Consider the following 19,529-nt stretch of genomic DNA (forward strand, 5'->3'; position numbering starts at 1 on the left):
TAAAGGGGTTGGCTGGTATGCTACTGCAGGTTTAAACTTATCCACTGGGCTAGGCAGGTAGATTTGGAAGTCCAAAGCATGCCAAATTTCTATTCCCTAACTCATCTTTCAAGCATTGCAATGGTCTGAATGTGTTTCCTCAAAATTCATATGTTGAAACTTAATAAGCAGTAAGAGGTAGAGTCTTTAGGAGATGAAGAATCTAATGAATGAGATTAATGGAAGCCTGAGGGAAACACTTTACTCCTCCTGCCATGTGAGGACCCACAGAAGGCACCATTTATGAGAAAGAGGCTTTTACCAGACACGGAATCTGCTGGTGTGTTGATCCTAAGACTCCCTAGTCTCCAGAACTATGAGCTGTTGTTGTAAATTACTCAGTCCTTTGTTATAGCAGCAGAAATAGACTAAGACAGATAACCTCAAACCTGAAGAAGAATGAACAGAAAGAAAGTAGGAATGTTCTTTTCACATTCCTCCCTCATTTATAATATAAAATCTCTACAGAAACACAAGGAGTGTGGAATAACTGTTTCATCCAACTATACAGCTTTTTTCTCCCATCTATTCACTTCTTTTCTGTTTATTCCCTTCATTTATAGGAAGCCAGAAGTGTGGCCAAACTCCTGTGTGGACACTTCTTATGAGAGTCATAAATCCAGGCAGTTTCAGATAGTATTTTCAGATATTTCTTTTACGTCTCACTGGGAATATCACCCATCTATCTTCCTTTCTAGTGTCAGAAGTTCCAGTGATGGGCCTATTCCTAACTTAGTCCTATAAATATCACAATAATATTTCCAACCTGGGCATGGTGGTGTATGCCTGTAGTCCCAGCTACTCAGGAAGCTGAGGCAGAGTTTTGCATGTCCAAGGTCAGCATGGGCAACATGACAAGTCCCCATCTCAAAAAATAAAATTAAATAAACAAAATTAAATTCCTGATAATGGGTTTTACTCAGCAGATGAGAAATTTTAAACCAAAATATATGATAAACAGAATGTGCTTGGAATTATTATGAGCACTTATCTAAAATTTTAAATGAAGACTTTTGTTTTTCCCTAATGTTCACACAAAAAGAAATCACTGATTGTAAAACACAGTTTACCAGTTTCAGATCAGCCTTCCTTTAGAAGCTATTTTTTTTTAGTTCCTCAGTTTTACATTTTAAAAATGACTGCATCAAATGGAATATTTTATTAAAAAAGAAACAGCATTCTGCAATTTGTGACAAAATGTTAAGCTAAAACAGGTTCTCTCCCATGTTCAAGACTGAAAAAGAAGTCCTTCGTAACAAAGAATTAAAACCCTAAGATACCAAAATGACAGGGAATGTGAAAGACACCAGGGATAGGTGTACCATAGTGAGTGTCTTGATAAGGAAAACTATGAACAACTATTGATTTAAGACATTGATGTAGAAAAATCATCAATGTCTAAAAAAGACACATGTATTTTACACGTTAGGAAGGGTCACATAGAGACTAAAAAAATGAATGACTGTCTTTTAAATAAAAGATTTTTTTCTATTTATAGGAAATCAAAAGGAAGGAAAAAATCAGTCAAAAGAAAGTGTGAATAAGATGGTAGAAACAAGTCCTATATAGTGGTACTTAATTATTCTAAATAGTTTAAACCTGCCAATCAAGATCTTAGGAGGAGTTCTGACTTCGACTAAGGGTGGAGTAGCTTACAATGGACTAATCCTCCTGCTGAAAACAAGTACAAACTCTACAGGAAATATACAAACAACTCTTTGAAGTCATTGAACAGAAACCAAATGAAGAGGGAAACTGCCCTTTGAAAGAAATAAATCTTACTGGTTAAGATCTACTTTTATACGTCTTTTTCCCTAGGGCAGTATAGCTGGATTGCAAGCAGAAGTCCAAAAGTATTGCAGACATGAAGAGCCTGAGGACAGAGTCTGAGGCTGCTAGAGCGCCGTAAAAATCAGCTGGGGCTGGGTATGAGAATCCAAAGGGGGGGACTAAGAAGGGAAATCTAAAACCTTCAACCTGCATATAAATCCCTACCTGCTCACTTAATTATGCAGGCATGCATGGGACAAGACTCCAAAGAGCACAGGAGAAAACCAACTCATGAAAGGCTAAAAAACAAATATAAAGTTCAATAGATGCACATCTTAGGGGAATCAGAATATGCATTTCAAGCCCTGCCAACTTAGGTGGGGCTTGGGAGACAACATGGGCTTTCCACTGACTCTACAGAAGGACCACAAGCAAGAAATAAAGACTATCTTGTAAGCCTAGTTGACATAGGACTAAAAGCAAAATCAAAACAGACCTACCCCAACTAAGTCTAATACTAAGCCTCTTCAAGTTTAATGAAAACAACTATTAACATAATTGGTTGTTACAACAAATTACAAAAGTATTCAGAAAAAAAAAATTAACAGTGGCTATATAACATATTATCTACAGTGTCAGCGTGCAATAAAATAAGAAAATATAGTTAAGAGACAACTCAGGCAATAGAAGCAATACTGTGATACTGGAATTGGCAAGCAAGAACTTTAACAAAGCTGTTACAAAATCTACAAAAGAACTTGAGTCCAAAGGATGACTAGACAGGGAATTTCAGGAAAGATATTAAAACTGTAAAAGGAGAACTAGATTGAAAAGCCCTAAACTGAAAAATATAGTATCTAAAAATTTTAATAGATGGGATCAATAGTATTAGTCACAAGAAAAGATGAAAAATTGAAGGAAGTTCAACAAGAATCATCCAAACTAAAGCACGAAGATCAGAAATAAACAAATTCACTGCTTAAACTCTCCATAAATGGAGTGGCATTACAAATTAACATCTTTGCAATTGGAAACTTCAGAGAACAGAGAGATTAGAACAGAAAAACTGTCTGGAAATGATAGTGGCTGAAAATCTTACAAATTTATTCTAAATAATCACAAATCTGAGTATAAAGAAAACTACAGCTAGGGAAACCACAGTAACACTGCTAAAAAGAAAACGAAAAACACCACACACACACACACACACACACACACACACACACACACTACAAATGACAATCGATCCTTTGTTAGAATGATGAGGGAAGGAGACAATGAACTGATATCTTTATAGTGTTGAAAAAATATTAACCAAAAATTCTGTATTTGATAATAAAAAAGAAAGCAAAATAGTTATTTTTAAATAAATAAAAAACATTTTAGCAAATCTATATACAAAAAAGGACATTTTTGAGGGAGAAATGATACTGAGGTAATTGAGATATTGGTCATTGAAATCTGCAGAAAATATATTAAAAAGTTTTAAATAATATGTGATAAATAAAGGAAACTCTACTTCCACTTTTAAAAGTCAGGTGACTAATGCAAAAGCAATAATAATGTTTGTGTATTTTACAACATGTTGACAAAAGATAAGACATCAATGACACAAAAGCAAGGAAGGATGAAAATAAAGCTATTATTGTGAGACTGTTCCATTTCATATGCAGTTTTATAATATTAATTAAAAGTCATTTGCAATGAGATAAAGCTGCATATTGTAATCTCCGGAGAAAGCATTGAAAATAAATACAAAAGATTTGGTAAAAAGAAAATAGAGCACATAAAATGTGATATTAAGATTTCAATTTGCCTTTAAAAAGACAAGAGAAGAGAAACACAGAAACATAAAAACGAGGTAAATAGTAACCAAATAGCAAGATTGCATACTTAAACATAAACTTCAATAGCAACATTAAATATACGTAGAAAACACTACAATTATGAGGCAGAAGTTGTTAAACTAGATAACAAAGCAATCAACTGCAAATTCTTTGAAAAATAAAGTTAAAAAAAATTTTTTAGTTGTAGATGGATACAATACCACTATTTTATTTATTTATTTTTATGTGGTGGTGAAGATTAAACCCAGTGCCTCACACATGCTAGGCAAGCACTCATCCACTGAGCTATTAGACAGGCTGGGGAAAATAGAGAATACAAAAATACAACACATAAGAAATATATAAAAAATAAATATTTTACATGCAAATACTAAATAAAATAGAACTTAAACCAATGGATACTATCAGAAACCAATAATTGCTATACTGTAGACAGGTCATTTCATTAAAACAGCAAAATAATCCAAAATATGTCTGTATCTTAGAACTTTAACTTACATGAAACAAAAAACTAGTAAGGAGAAAAATAGAAATATTCACACATCTTTGGAATGATATAAAGAGACAACAAATAATATGGGTAGAGAAGATTTGAATAACACCATCAGCTAAATGTAAACTGAAAATATATTTAATCTAAGAATATATAGAATACTAAACTCAATAAAGCTGAATTCATATAAGATATATTCTTATCAAATACACTGAAGAATATTCAACAGGACAGTCCACACATATGAACATAACACAATATTCAATGATTTCTTTAAAAATCATACAAAATATAGTCTCTGATTTTTAAAAATCATACAAAATATATTCTTACTATAAAGTATTCAAACAAGAAATCAATAAGGTCTCAAAATTAAATCCCCAGTACCAAATGCTTGAAAAATAAGCAATATCCTTCAAAATAATCAATGAATTCAAAAAAGAAATCATAAGACAGAGTTAAAAATATTTAGAACTGAATAATAATGAAAATAATGTAAAAATTTATGCACGTAATTAAAAGTAATCCTTAGAGAAAAATTTATAGTTTTAAAAACTTACATTAAAAAATAAGACAGGTTTAAAACTAATGATTTAAGCTGCAAGTTAAGATGCTAGAAAAAGAATAAATTAGTACAATCTAACTAGGAGAAGGAATAGTAAACCAGAAAACAATAAAATAGGAAAGAAACAAAAATAATATCAGCAAACTTAAGACTCCTTCTCAAAAAGAAATCTGAAAAAAGGACAGCATATCACAACACATTTTATTATTATAATCCTAATATCAAAACACAACAGCAGCATTTTAAGAAAGGAAAATTATAAACCAGCATTGCTAATAGAAAAAGATAAAAAAAAAAAATCCCTAACAAAATATCAGAAAACAAAGTTCAGAAAAATGTAAAGATAATTCATTATGGCCACATGGCATTAATCCCCAAAATGCAAAGTTAGTTCAATACTCAAAACTTAATCTAATTAACAGTGTTAACAACATAAAAAGGAAAATAAAAACTAATGGGCATCACCTTAGAAAGGACACAAAAGCTAATTAAACATATGATTATGAAAAAAAAGACAAATAACAATAACAAAAATACTCCCAGCAATAGAAGGAAATCTATTAAAATCATCTAAGAAAAGCTCAGTCTAGCATCATCATTAATGTTCAAATGTTAAGTACTTTCCCCTTTACTACTTCTACTCAACACTAAACCAGCAATCCTAGACAGTGCAATAAGACATGAAAGAAATAAAAGATCTAAAGAGAATCTTCACCATGTTGGCCTAGGTTCTGACTTCCTTAACAAGACCTCTAAAGAACAAGAAGTTAAATCGAGAATCAATGAGTGGGATGGAGTCAAACTAAAAAGCTTCTTTTCAGCAAAAGAAACAATCAATAATGTCAAGAGAGAGCCTACAGATTGAGAGAAAATCTTTACCATATGCATCTCAGATAAAGCATTAATCTCTAGGATATATAAAGAACTCAAAAATCTTAACATCAAATAAACAAATAACCCAATCAACAAATGGGCTAAGGAACACTTCACAAAAGAAAATATACACTCAACAAACAGATGAAAAAATGTTCAACATCTCTTGCAATGAGAGAAATGCAAATCAAAACTACTCTAACACTTCATCTCACTCCAATCAGAATGGCAATTATCCAGAATACAAGCAACAATAAATGTTGGCGAGGATGTGAGGGAAAAGGTACACTCATACACTGTTAGTGGGAATGCAAATTGGTGCAACCATTATGGAAAGCAGTATAGAGATTCCTCAGAAAAGTTGGAATGGAACCACCTTTGACCCATTCCTCTCCCACTCCTCGGTTTATACTCAAAGGACTTAAAATCAACGTACTACAATGACACAGCTACGTCAATGTTTGTAGCAGCTCAATTCACAATAGCTAAACTATGGAACCAACCTAGATGCCCTTCAACAGGTGAATGGATAAAATGTGATATATATATATATATATATACACACACACACACACACACACACACACACAATGGAATATTACTCAGCTTTAAAGAAGAATGAAATTCTGCCATTTACTGGTAAGCAGATGGAGTTAGAGAATATCACACTAAGTGAAATAAGCCAAACCCAAAAAACCAAAGGTCAAATGTTTTCTCTGATATGCGGTGCTAATTCAGAATAAGTCGGGGCGGGGGATATGGAAGAACAGAGTTACTTTATATTAGGTAGAGGGGAGTGAAGGGAGGGGTAGGAGTATGGGGGTAGGAATGATAGAGTGAAACAGACTTTATTACCTTGTGTATATATATTACTGCATGACTGATGTGATCCTAAAATTTGTATAATCAGAAAAATGAGGTTACACTTCATTTATGTATGATGTAATCCAAATGTATAAATGCATTCTACTGTCATGTATAACTAATTCAAACAAAAAAATTAAAAAATTTTTTTAAATCTAAAGAGTAGAATGGAAGAAGTAAAATTGTTTTTGATTTTTTTTTCTCCCCAGGAAATATAGCTATTCACAGAGGACATTTTAAGGAATCCATGTTAGCACATACACACATGTAACCACATAAGGCTAAATGATACAAATGTCAATATAGACAGTACTATTTATAATTGTTTGACTTCATAATGGTACAAAAGTGATAAGCACTCAGTAGAATCTATACTTCAAATTTTGAAGTTGCGTGTTTCCCCACTTGGTGATATGCGATACAACATTCTCCTGTGATACTGGACAGCGTCAGAAAGCAACAGCTTCCAGCAGCCATGCACTCACACAGATAAACAACCAATACTCTATAGTGTACTATGTTGCCAAGCTATGATTTTCTGTAGGTTAGGTATTACAAATGCATGTTTGTTATGGTGTGTATGTAAGGTATCCCCCAAAATGTTCAGATGTGAGACAATGCAAGAGGGTTCAGAGGGAAAATGAAGTTGTAAGAACCTTAACCCAATCAGTGAATTAATCACCTGATGGAATTGAGGGGTATTTAAAGGCAAGTGGGGTGTGGCTTTGGGGTGTATATTTGTATCTGGCAAGTGGAGTCTCTCTGCTGATGAGCATTTGAGCTGCATCCCTCTACTACACTTTTCCGTCATGATGTTCTGCCTTACCTCTAGCCCCAAGGAATGGAGCCTTCTGTCTGTGGACTGAGACCTCTGAAACTGTGAGCCCCCAAATAAACTTTTCCTCCTCTACATTTGTTCTGCTCAGGTCCTTTAATCACAGCAGTGAAAAAGCAGACTTGAACAATGTTCAACGTAGGACAGTTTCAACTTAAATTGGGTTTACCAGAATATAACTTCATCATAAGTCAAGAAGCACCTATGTATAAAAGTCAATTTTATTTTTTTATTACTGCATTATAATTGACATTGTTTCTTTATATCAGAAATAATTGGAAATTATATTTAAAACAATAGCATTTGTAATAGGATCATAAAACATCAAACATTTAGGAAAAGAATGACTAAAACCTATATGCTTAAACCATAAAACAGTAAAGAAAAAGTAAAGACCTACATTAAATAAAAAGATGTTTGATGTGTATGTTAATGAATTAGAAAAAAGTATTAACATTAGGCTGTCAATTTCTCCAAAGTTGACTTGTACATTCCTGTCATACCAATGAAAACCTCAGCAAGATTTTTATTAAAAAATGACAGGTAATTCTAGAACTTACAGCGAAATATGAAGAATCTGTAGTTATTGACACAATCTTTTAAAAGTATAAATTTTTATTAAAAAGAGTTAATCTGAAAAATTTTTCAGGACCTGATTTCAAAATTTACAAAAATGCTATAGTAATCAAAATGTAGTATTGGTATAATGACTGTACTATAATTTAAATGTATCCCTCAAAATTCATGTATTAGAAACTTAACCCTAATGCAGTGCTGTTACTAAGTGGAGCCTTTTATGAAGTATTCATGAGGGCACAGACATTGTGAATGGATTAATGCCACTATTACAAAGGCTTCTGGGAGTGGATTCTTTCTCTCTTGTACATCCAACCATCCACCATGTGAGGATGCAGTGAAAAGTCCTCATCAGAAGCCAGAGCATGATCCTGGACTTCCCAGGCTCTAAAACTGTGAGAAAAAAAATTTAGTGATGGTCCAAGAGGCTGTGATAAGAACAGTGGTAGAACTATGGACAGCAAAGACCCTTATGATGAGGTGTCAGGAATGAGGGACAAGGGATTGGAAACTGCAAGAAGAGCCACTCTTGCTGTAAAACAGCAAAGAACTTGACTGAGTTATGTCTGTGTCCTAGGACTCTGTTCAAGGTAGACTTTAAAGCAATGAACTAGAATATTTGTCAGAAGAGCTCTCTAAGAGCAAGGCATTTAGGGTGCTGTGTTGCTTCTCTTAATTGCTTACAGTAAAATGGGAGGAGAGAAAAATTATTTAAAGATGGCATTTATAATTAAAGGAAAAGAGAATGTAAAGATTTGGAAAATTCTCTAGCCAGGCCATGTAAAGAATGAAAATCCATGTTTAGGAGAAAAATCCAAGTGTGTGACCAAACAACTGCTTGAGAGCAAGAATAGTATGGACAGAAGGCAGCCAGCTGCTATTCAGGACGACAATGGGAGAATGCCCCAGAAGGCCTTCTGGAGATCTTCACAAGGGCTACCATGCCCACCACAGGCTCAAAAGACCAGGACCTTGGTGGCAAAATGGTTTCAAGTGAGGAGCACAGGGCACATGTGAGGTCTTGCGTTCTGTCTACAGAGCTGCCTCGGGTCTCTGCTCCTAACATTCCAGCAAACTGCTCCTTGGCTGCTGCACCTGAAGCTCAAGCAAACCCAGGTGCAGCTTGGCTGCTGCTCTACAGGGCGTAAGCAGTGAACCCTGGCAGGTTCTGTGTGATGCTCATTTGCAGGCACCCAAGATACAAGCGCCCAAGATACAAGGTGTCTTCCTCCACCTAGATTTCAAAGGATGCATCGGACAACCTTTACAGAGTAGAAGTGTAGGTAGAAACCTGCCAGAGAACTAAAGCTACCACAGAAAGCCATTAACAAGGACAATACCTAGTGGAGTCATGGAGACAGAGCTGCCAGCTTGCAATGTCTACCTGGAAAAGTTGCTGATATGCAATTCAGCATGGACTGCACTTAGGGGCTGCCTGAGCCTTGGGGCCTGACCAGGTATATCAGTGTACCTAGAAGGCAACTCATGGAGTCAAAGAAGATTATTTTCAAGAATTCAAGGTATGGAGGAACTCTGGATTAGGTAGAGGGAAATGAGGGGAGGGGAAAGGGTAGAGGGAAGAAAAGATGGTGGAATGAGACAGACATCATTACCCTATGTACATGTACAATTACATGAATGTTGTGACTCTACATCGTATACAACCAGAGAAATGAAAAGCTGTGCTCCATTTGTGTACCATGAATCAAATGCATTCTGCTGTCACGTGTAGCTAAATAGAACATTAAAAAAAAAAAAAAAAGACTTCACAGTGTTTACCCTACTGAGTGACCTGCTCGTCTTCTTCATTTTCCCATTTCTCCCTATTGGTATGAGAAAATCTATCCTATGTCTGTCCCACCTATGTATTTGGGAAGCATATAACTTGTTTGATTTCACAGACTCACAGCTGGAGGGAAATTTGACACTGCAATGAGTTAAGACTTTTGGGAGCTATTGGGATGGAATGACATATGAGATAGAGATGAATTTGGGGGGCCTGGAGCAGAATCTTATAATCTGAATGTGTCTCTCAAAATTCATGTATTGGAAATTAAAAATTCCCAGTACAACCATGTTGGGAAGCAGGGTCTTTGAGGAGGTAAGTATGTTAAAGGAGCTCAGCCCTTATGAATGGATGAATGCCATTCATTATTTTGGTTTCCAAAAAGATTCCTAAACCTTTTAGAAGTCAGGTGTCATTCTGCAATGATAACTATGTCCTTACACTTCCCACTGCAATGCTGTAGCATTTCATTTTACCCTCATTAACATACACAGGCATGCACATGCTGTGGCACTTGCATGTGCAAGGTTAGGTGTTGGCTTTGGTTTCTGTGACTTGGCCTTGCTCTAGCCCACCCCTCTGCCTGAGGGCTCAAGCTACTGAATGCTGTTCCCAAGCATTTAAGCTATCCTGGAATCTTTCTGCCATTGTGGTTACAATGCAGTGGCTGCAAAGCTGGGAGAGGAGGAGAACACAGGTGAAAGGAGTAGAAAATAGAAATGCACAAAGACATAAGATTCTCACTGTAAGCCCTCACCTCCACATAAGAAATCCAAAGAAGCAACCACCAAGAGCTCTCATGTAGCTTACCAAGAATGGATAGTCCTGGAACATGTACCAGAGCAACCAGAACCCTACAGTGCTGACCAATATCCTAAAGGGCAAGCTACTTCCTCTGGTCATGGAGCTTGCCACCTGATGGACTATACTCTCCCCAAAACCCCAGCCTCTCCAAATGAGTGAGTCAGTTGTGGTTTTCTGAGGCTGGTTGAGAATGCGTCAGAATTCACACTATTTCTGAGACATGATAAGGGCAACATTTGTGAATTTGCGAATAGTCACATATAAAGAAAAGAACTGACAATATGTGCACCTAATCCTCTTTTCCCGGAGATATATTTGGAAAAATTTAAGATTTATATCTCTAACTGTAATCATTCTAAAGGCAAGACAGAATTAATAGTGTTTCATTTTGGGGGGAAATTGTCTAAAGTTAATATAAATTACTTACATTATTATTAAAAAATCACATATATAAATCTGCTGTTTCTCTCCAGACTGTGTTTGCAGATTTATGGACCCTATGCAATATAAATGAGAATGAGGAAGCAACGACCTTATTCAATATTCTCCTGGTTCTCTTTGCTCAGGTCACCTGGCTCCAGTAGCTGAACCTCCCAGATTCTGAACTTCCATCCCTCAGTGCCCTAGCACACTGCTTCCAAATATGGTTGTACTGGGAATTTTTAATTTCCAATACATGAATTTTGAGAGATACATTCAGATTATAAGATGCCTCACTCAGAAGCACATTCATCTCTCTGTGTCATCTTCTTTCCTAACTGCCTACTCAAAAATCACCTTTTTTTTTTTTTTTTGAAACTTTCCCATTTCTCAGGGACCCTGACCTCAGAATTGTCTCAATCACAGTTCAGCTTCCATTTGCCTTGTTGGCTTTAGTAACCCTACAAAAATGCATGGGACCAGAGGAGTTTCAGATTGTGGAATTTTTCAGGTGTTAGAATATTTATGTATACATAATGAGAGGGACAGAAGCCAAGTCTAAACATGAAATTCATTTATCTTTCATATATACCCGAGACACAGCCTGAAGATAATCTTATACAATATTTTTAGTGTACCTGCATGTTTGGCTGCAACCTGTCACATGAGATAAGGTGTGGAATTTTCCATTTTTGGCAACAGGTTAACATTCTAATTGTTTTATATTTTGAATCTTTCAAATTTCTGATTTTGGGGTTAGGCATGCTCAACCAGTATTAGACTCAGCTGTTTTTCCATTAGGCTAATGTTATGGGAGTGTGACTTGTATAATCACGCAGAACCCCACTCTCAGAAAGGCTCATACTTGGTTGAACACTGTGTTGTCATCATCTTGAACATGTATCTTGTAATCGAGGTCTGACAGGGCAAAGGAACATGTGGTTAAGCAAAACAGATTGCATTTCCACCATTCCTTTATGTCTCATTTGCATCTGGTTTGCTCGGTGCTTCATGAAGACAGAATTCCACAACATTTGAGAGTTCAGCAAGACTCAAAGCAAGTGCAGGGTAAATGCATTACATTTGTAGCTAAGCAGCAAGCAAGCAGGGCACTGACTGTCCTAGGAGGAGCTCTTTCCATCTGAACTTGATCTGCATGCAGAAAACAGTAACCAAGCACTCATCCTGAAACTTACAACCTAGAAGGAAGACAAGGATGGGACAACCTATAGGTCATTTCAGTCCTTCTCCATTTCCCAATAGTCAAAAGCTAGAGAGTACTGCATAGAGAGTAAACATATCATGAAGTGGAATGAAAACTGAATTAGTTTGGTGCAGTGTTTCCACTGTTCTTGTGAGAACAGAATTGTGTAATTTCAAGGATTCCACATACCAGTTAAGTGCCCTCATACTTCCATTTAAAACCAGCATTACATAAAAAGAATGATAAATTTCATGCTAATAATTTAAACTTTACTTTGAATGATATTAAGAAGCAAGTAAGAAAGCACCGTAAGCGGAGAGACTGCAGAAATAAGGAAAATGCTTTGTATTTTATATCTTTAAATGTACTTTTTTCCTGCATTTTCAATACAGGGCCCGGCGTTTTCATCTGCATTAGACCCTGAATATTAGGTAGATAGCCCTGCCAGACACATAATACCTTGATCACACTGCTTCATTCCTGGTTATATGAGGACAGCACTCAGACTATTGTTTTAAGTTCATTCACATTTCAGTGAATTCTTGTAAAATATAGAATGTAGTAGATAAAATGCAGAATGAAGGATCTCAGGGTCCAAAGTGGACAATAAATCCACTCTTCATTCAGTGCTGGACAGACTACACCTGGGGTATTATGCCCAATACCAGGAGTCACATTTGAAAAGGGATGTAAAGAGGAAATCATCAAAAGGCACCGAGTTCAAACTTTTCAGCAGCTTACTAGCTATGTAACTAAACAGAAGTTAATTAACCTTTGAAAGCCTTGGTTTTCTCTTTTGCAAAATAGGGATAATAACGTATTTAAAAAGATAATTTAAGTGGAAAGCATTTTGCAAAATCTCATGCTCTGTACACATTTTAGTTATTACAATGTGAACTAGAAGGTGTCTATGAGAGATTAACCAAAATGGCAAGATGGCCTCACAACCAAGCCTGGGAAAACAGAGAAGAGCTAGGATAACAGAGCTGAAAATTACTAACAGTTGAATGTCTACCATGGGGAAAGTAGGAGGAGTTTAAGAATGGCCTATAAGAGCACAGTAGGGACTAATGAGAGCAATTTGTACTAAGTTCAAAAACCATCATGAGGAAGAATGTCTATGAGGCAAACATGGGCCTGCCTAGAGATACAATAATTTTCCTGTCCTTAGGAGAGGACAGGAAGTATTCAACAAGGTCTTAAACACATAACATCAGATTAGACTGGTCATAAAATAATGATAATAATGATGGCGGTAGACATTGTTTCTTGGCACATCCTAAATACCAGGCACCAGGAGAGACACTTCACATAACATCATCTTTTTATATGGTAACAACAAATTCATGGGGAATATTTCTCCTATTATTTTTATTACTCTGAGGGGAAACAAGAAGGGTTAAACAATGAATCCAAGATCAGAAAGTTGATCCTCTTTCACTGAATTCTCTCCAAAATCTAAAATTCAGAAAAATTGGACATTTACCAAAATGCTAAAAGAAATAAGAATGATTACAAATCCCATGTTTGAATGTGAAAAAGTCCCAAAATGGCATCCTCGATTTCACACAAACATGGCCATATCCATCTGGATCACAAGGAAAACTAAAAGACATGCTAAATCTGTTCAGAAGGATTACATCATTATAAAACAGAGCTTTAATTAACCAAATTATATTGTTATGTAGTATGCACGTATAAATACGTAACAATGAATCCCACTATTGTGTATAATTATATTGCATCAATAAATTCACAATATATGTAAAGATATATATTTATGTTTATATCAGGGGGCAGGCCTTCTCCCATCAACCCCTCCATTTGAGGAAACACTCAGGGTTCCAGAGCTCCATCTGTAGTGAAGATCCCTGAAGACGGGCCGAGCCTCCATTGTGGCAAGGCAAGTTGGAGCCAGGCCTGCCAGACAGTGCCTTTGTTCTACCTGAAGGTATGCTGTATGGTTCTTCATACACAAACACCTTGAAAATCACTCTGGGAAAACCATATCTGGGCACTCAGAAGTAGAGCAGGTGTGAAATGACCTTCAGTAGCACACTTTTTGCTTCCCTACCACTTAAGCCCAGAGCACAACTGAAACCTGGATCTGCAAAAGCAAAGCTGCGATGCTCATTTAAATGTTTCCATTACCAAAAAATTACTCGGGAGCCTTCTAAGTGCTCAGTATGCTACCTGTTAGGATTGTTTTGAAATGACATCACCACAAATTTCAACTGAAAATTATGAACTGGAAGACAGCCGACTCTGTCTGCTATTTTGAAAAGCACTTCAAACTCTTAATCTTCTTACATTCATTTCAAGTAGGTAACAAAGTATTCCATGGGTACAAATGCATTTCTAACGCACTTTTTTCAAAAAAAGGGAAAGCCAAGACAAAGAAGTGAGAGTCACTGAAGGCACTCAAATTAGAAGTGAGATGCTATCATAGCTATAAATGGGATCTAGGACCGTCCAGCTGTTGGGTCTTCTTCAAATTGGTGGTGGCATGTAAGCACCTATACAAATGCCTTAAAACACACAAACGCGCGTGCGCGCGCGCACACACACACACACACACACACACACACACACACATCAAAAGAATTAGCCCAAACCATCAAGCTAGAAGTAGGAAAAAAGAAATGAGACTCATGAATGTTTCATTAGGATAAAAATGTCCAAATATAAGCTTTGCCACTGAAAACAGTTCTTTTGGACTATCTGATCAGCAGTACAACACCTTATCTCTTCACATCACCAGAGTAGTTTTTATGTTTGAAACTACATAATATATTACACTTTAACACCTATCTGCTTCAAACACAGTAGAAAAACACCTACATGGCATAAATCATACATGACATCACATTAGGTTTTTAAAATAATGTTGTGAACACCAGGAAAAGATTCTAGGGATTCATTTTTCATGTTCTTTTTGCTACTGCCCACGTGGAAGTTCCTACTTTGCCTCACCACCGGTTCCTTTCAATTAAATAAATCAAATGTATACAAAAAGACTTTTCATGTATGAAAGGTAACACATGCTTCCACTCAAATAGGAATGGCCTATGTGTGTTCCCCAGGACGCAGAACGCAGTGTTCCAGCAGGCCTGGTCTATCCTCCACAGCCCTCACAGACTGCTATGCTATGCTAGCTTCTCTTCCACCTTCCACAGCTGTGTTGTCAATTTTTCCAATACATGAATTAAAAAAACCGGGCGGGGATCTCCTTAGCACCTGCGCACCCTCTCTTCTTGGCAGCACCATCACTCCACTTTGGTGAAGTATTCTATTGGCCTGTACCTGAGCACAGGGACTAATTTATTTACTGTGCGTATAGCCATTAAAACCCAACAGATACCAAATATATAACCACAGACTAAACAAAAATCAGTCAAGTTTACCTTTTCATTGTAACCCTGTAATAGGTGTTGGAAGAAATTCAAATGAAAACTAAAGTGAACTAAAGGATCTGGATTTTTCTTCTCCAAATCATATTTATTTAATTCACCTTTTCTCAAAGAAGGCTCTTTTTCCTTTTCTTATCTCCTCCTCTATCCCCTTCCCCAGCAGGGAGTGCTCACACATGCAATCTTTCCTACACACTAGTTTCTTTCTTTCTTTCTTTCTTTCTTTTTGGGGGTGCTGGATCGAACCAAGGGCCTCATGCTTGCAAGGCAAGCACTCTACTGACTGAGCTGTCTCCCCAGCCCCTCACTAGTTTCTCTTAAAACCCATACAAGAAATACACTTTAACCTTATTTAGTCACCATTACCCTGCTTAAACTTGCTATGTATGAATGCAGCATATACAAGATAATGATTTAATCAGTTTTCTCACTGCTGTGACCAAAAGATCTGACAAGAAGAATTTTGGAGGAGGTGAAGTTTATCTGGGGCTCAGTTTCAGAGGTCTCAGCCGACAGCCAGTCATTCTATTGCTCTAGACACAAGTTGCGGTAGAACATCACGGTGGAAGAGGAAAGCAGCTCAGGACATGACAATAAGGAAGCAGAGAAAGCAAGCTCTCTGTTTATTAGGGACAAAATGTATATCCAAAAGTCATGCCCCCCAAGGACCCAGCTCCTCCAGCCATACCCTACCTTCCTACAGTTACCACCCAGTTCATCTGTATCAGAGGATTAATGCATTTGATGGGGAAAGTAGAAATTCTGAATCAGGATTCAACTCTGAAGGAGGAGACTGGAGAAATGCATTCTTTTAGGCAGAAACCTCAAAGTCAAAGTCTGGCACAAGGAACACCCTGTGCTTCTGGGCATTTCTTTCCCTCTTCATGGGAGCTGGCACATATTATATACCTTCCAGCTCTTTCCTGGAACTCTTCTTGCCATCTCACACTGCAAAGCAAAGGCAGATGTCCCCCAAATCATTTTAATGGACACAAGTTAGATTCTTCTTTATGACCATTCTGGAGCTAACTCTTCATCACACCTGTGAAACCAGATGGCAGTATGACAGCAACACCTTCCTCCAGCCCCAGCAATAATGGGTAATTCTCATGCCACCCCCCACACAGCTGAGTTCTGCCTTTGCAAGGATTTCCCGATTGTAGTACTCCTCACAGTGTAGACACAGATAAAAATGAATGCAATCCAATGTTCTTTTCTACGTGGCGGACAGCACAGAGACACCATAACCACAGCTTTAGGGACGGGGTTTCCTGAAATCAGTGGGCTCAGAAAAGGTGAGGAAGGAGAACAGGGAGAGGAAAGGGAGAGGAAAAGTGGAAGAAGTGGAGGCTCTGAATTAGCCACTCCCTGCTGTCCCCAGTGTTAATTAAATGTTAAAACCCATTTGAAAAATATTATTGACTTTGGGAGTTTTTTTTAAATGACTTTAGCAGCTAAAATTATCAAAATTATTATGCATTTGCCTGTTGAATCATTTTAAACAAAATTTTCAAAAGGTTAGTTGTAAATCCAAAATAACTGTACTAGTACATCCAGAATAAACACTAATATTGCTGATCCACAATAAATCATTTTAAATTGAAAAGAAAAGCTCCCTCCACACCATCTTCTACTACAGAAAATATACAATAGTCTAATATAGTAAAGGCCATGGCACCAGCAGCCAGAATTTTATGTTGTTTGGGCTTTTAAAAATCCCAGTTTGCCCCCTTTTATTTTCCTTTGCTCTTCTCATGTCATCTTTCTTCTCCTTCTCTGAAAAGAGGGGAAGGGACAGAAATGAGGTGAGGCGAGGTCAAGTGACCTATGAATCAAATCAGGTCAAATTTTCACAAGTCAGAGCACATTCTTTTACTAGGACTCTTCCCAGAATAAAAGGAAAAGGAGAAATCTTAAATACATAAGTTTTAGGTGAATTCTCTTGCTTAATGTGAAATTAAAGACAAACCCCAAGGAGCAGCATGCCTCAGTTTAAAATGTTTGGTGGGGGGATTTGTGTCCTTTTGTTCATAACCGTTGCCCAGGTCTCAGATTACAAGCATTCATGGGGTGGTGAATGCATGAGTCTACTACCCAGCACTTACCCCTCTGGCATTTGAGCCCTATCCCTCAGTGAACATCTGGAAAGCCCGGGCAAACAGATCATCATTTCCCAAAGTGTGTACTGAGACCTCGGATTCTCTGGGATGGTAAACGATTCTGAGTAAATTAAGAGTCTCATAAGTTCATTTGCAAACTCCTGTGTTTAAAAAAATAAAAGTTTATTTGTTTACAGCAGAACCTCTTGGAGACTGTAAGATGCATTTGGGAATTTCTAGGAGAGGGAATGGTAAGAATGGCAAGTAGCATTTCCCAAGACTCATCTGACCACTAAATCCTGTGGAGTTACATGTCACTAACATTTGTTCTACAAAACACAGCTGGAGAAAACAACAGACCACATAATTAAAATACAATCATGCGTATTCATGAAAGGATTCATCTGAATTATTTTAAATGGCAAATGGAGGTGTATTAGTATCGTGAATAATCTGAATGACCAGAACAGGAAGGTAGAAAGAAGTTTGTGTCCTTTAGGCAGCCAAGTTTCTGATGGTTCACTCGGCTTTATTCATTTGATCAAGAAAAATAAAAATGTCAAAGATCTTTTTAACAAAGTTACCCCACTGTGCTCTAGAAAACCAGAACTTTGTGTTTTAGTGCCCTTTATCTAACTTCTTCCCATTCCCACTCCATAACCCCCTCTGCCCTTTCTAATATCAAATGACTGCTATTCCGCACCACTCTTTTATGAGACTGAATTCTCAGTTTCAACAAATGAGTAAGAACAATTGTCTTTCTAGTTTATTTCACTTAGCATAGTGACCTCCATTTCCATTCATATTACTGAAAATGACGAGATTTCATTCTTTTTATGGCTCAGTAATATTCCACTGTGTTTATGTACCACGTTTCCTTTATCCATTCATCCACTGATGATGAGCACTTCATCCTGGTGCAACAAACACGGGAGTACAAGCATCTCTTTGTTAAAGTGATTGCATATATTTGGATATACACCTAGTAGAAGAATTGCAGGATCAGATGGTAGCTAAGGAATCTTCAAACTGTTTTCCATAGGAGCTGTATTGATTTACATTCCCACCAACAGTTCCTCTTTCTCTACATCCTGCATGCTGACGAGGGTTTTGACGAGGGTTTTGGTGATAGCCATTTTGACCAGAGTGAGATAGCATCTAATTTCAAAATGACTAGAAAAGAGTACAAAATTCACAGTTAAAAATAACTAATGCTTAAAGAAATAGAAAGGTTTACTGCCCTGATTTGATTAGTACATGTTTATCAATGTATCAAATTATCATAAAATACCCCATAAAAATGTACAAATATGTCTCAAAAAAAAAAGAAGGAAAAAAAACACAAAGTCCATCCACTGAGTTCAGTCCCTTTATTTTACACATGAGAAAACTGAGGATCAAAGAAGTTATCTGCTTTGCCTGAGGTCATTCAATGAGAAAGTGGTGAAATATAAAGTAGGAAATCTAATATTCCACAACAGCCAACATTCCCCCAAATTATCTTTACTAAAATATGTACTCTAGATCTATTTATATGCAAAGATAAACTATAAAATCTGAATAAGTGTCTATTTAACTCAGGTTAAAAATACCAATCATCTGATTAAATTATAGTAAAACCTATTAATTCCTATTCTGCAAATGTGGCATTTAGTATAATTCAGCTAGGTAGAGGTTAGCATTTCCCTTGCATTATTTATGAGGAAGGAACATGTCTAATGTAAACATAATTATCATAGGACACACTGAATTCATACACAACAGACCAAAAAAATAATTTTCAAGGATCTTAACAGCAGCACACCAATAACTCATTTTTCATCTACTTTTCATCTATTTATCAAAACGTTTGTGTGATGTTTTGTTTTTTACATCTTGAAAAATACACTGACTTTCTAAAATATTGTATAACATTTTGTTGTTATTTATATCTTGAAAAATATA

At 36.6% G+C, this 19,529-nt stretch overlaps 1 protein-coding gene across 17 annotated transcripts in view; it reads right to left on the reverse strand.

Annotated features, from left to right (window-relative positions):
- ENOX1 (ecto-NOX disulfide-thiol exchanger 1) overlaps positions 1-19,529 on the reverse strand; it is a 531,147-nt gene that overhangs the window by 461,606 nt on the left and 50,012 nt on the right. The window contains exon 1 of one of the 17 annotated variants that reach the window (XM_079136954.1): positions 8,136-8,154. The exons of 15 other annotated variants lie outside the window; for them this stretch is intronic. The gene's annotated coding sequence lies outside the window, so the exon portion shown is untranslated. Of the gene's footprint in view, positions 1-8,135; positions 8,155-19,529 lie in introns of those variants that run through there. One more of the 17 variants, XM_079136952.1, reaches the window with a different exon arrangement.

Source organism: Sciurus vulgaris (assembly GCF_902686455.1).
Source record: "Sciurus vulgaris genome assembly, chromosome: 4".
NCBI classification, from domain to species: Eukaryota; Metazoa; Chordata; class Mammalia; order Rodentia; family Sciuridae; genus Sciurus; species Sciurus vulgaris.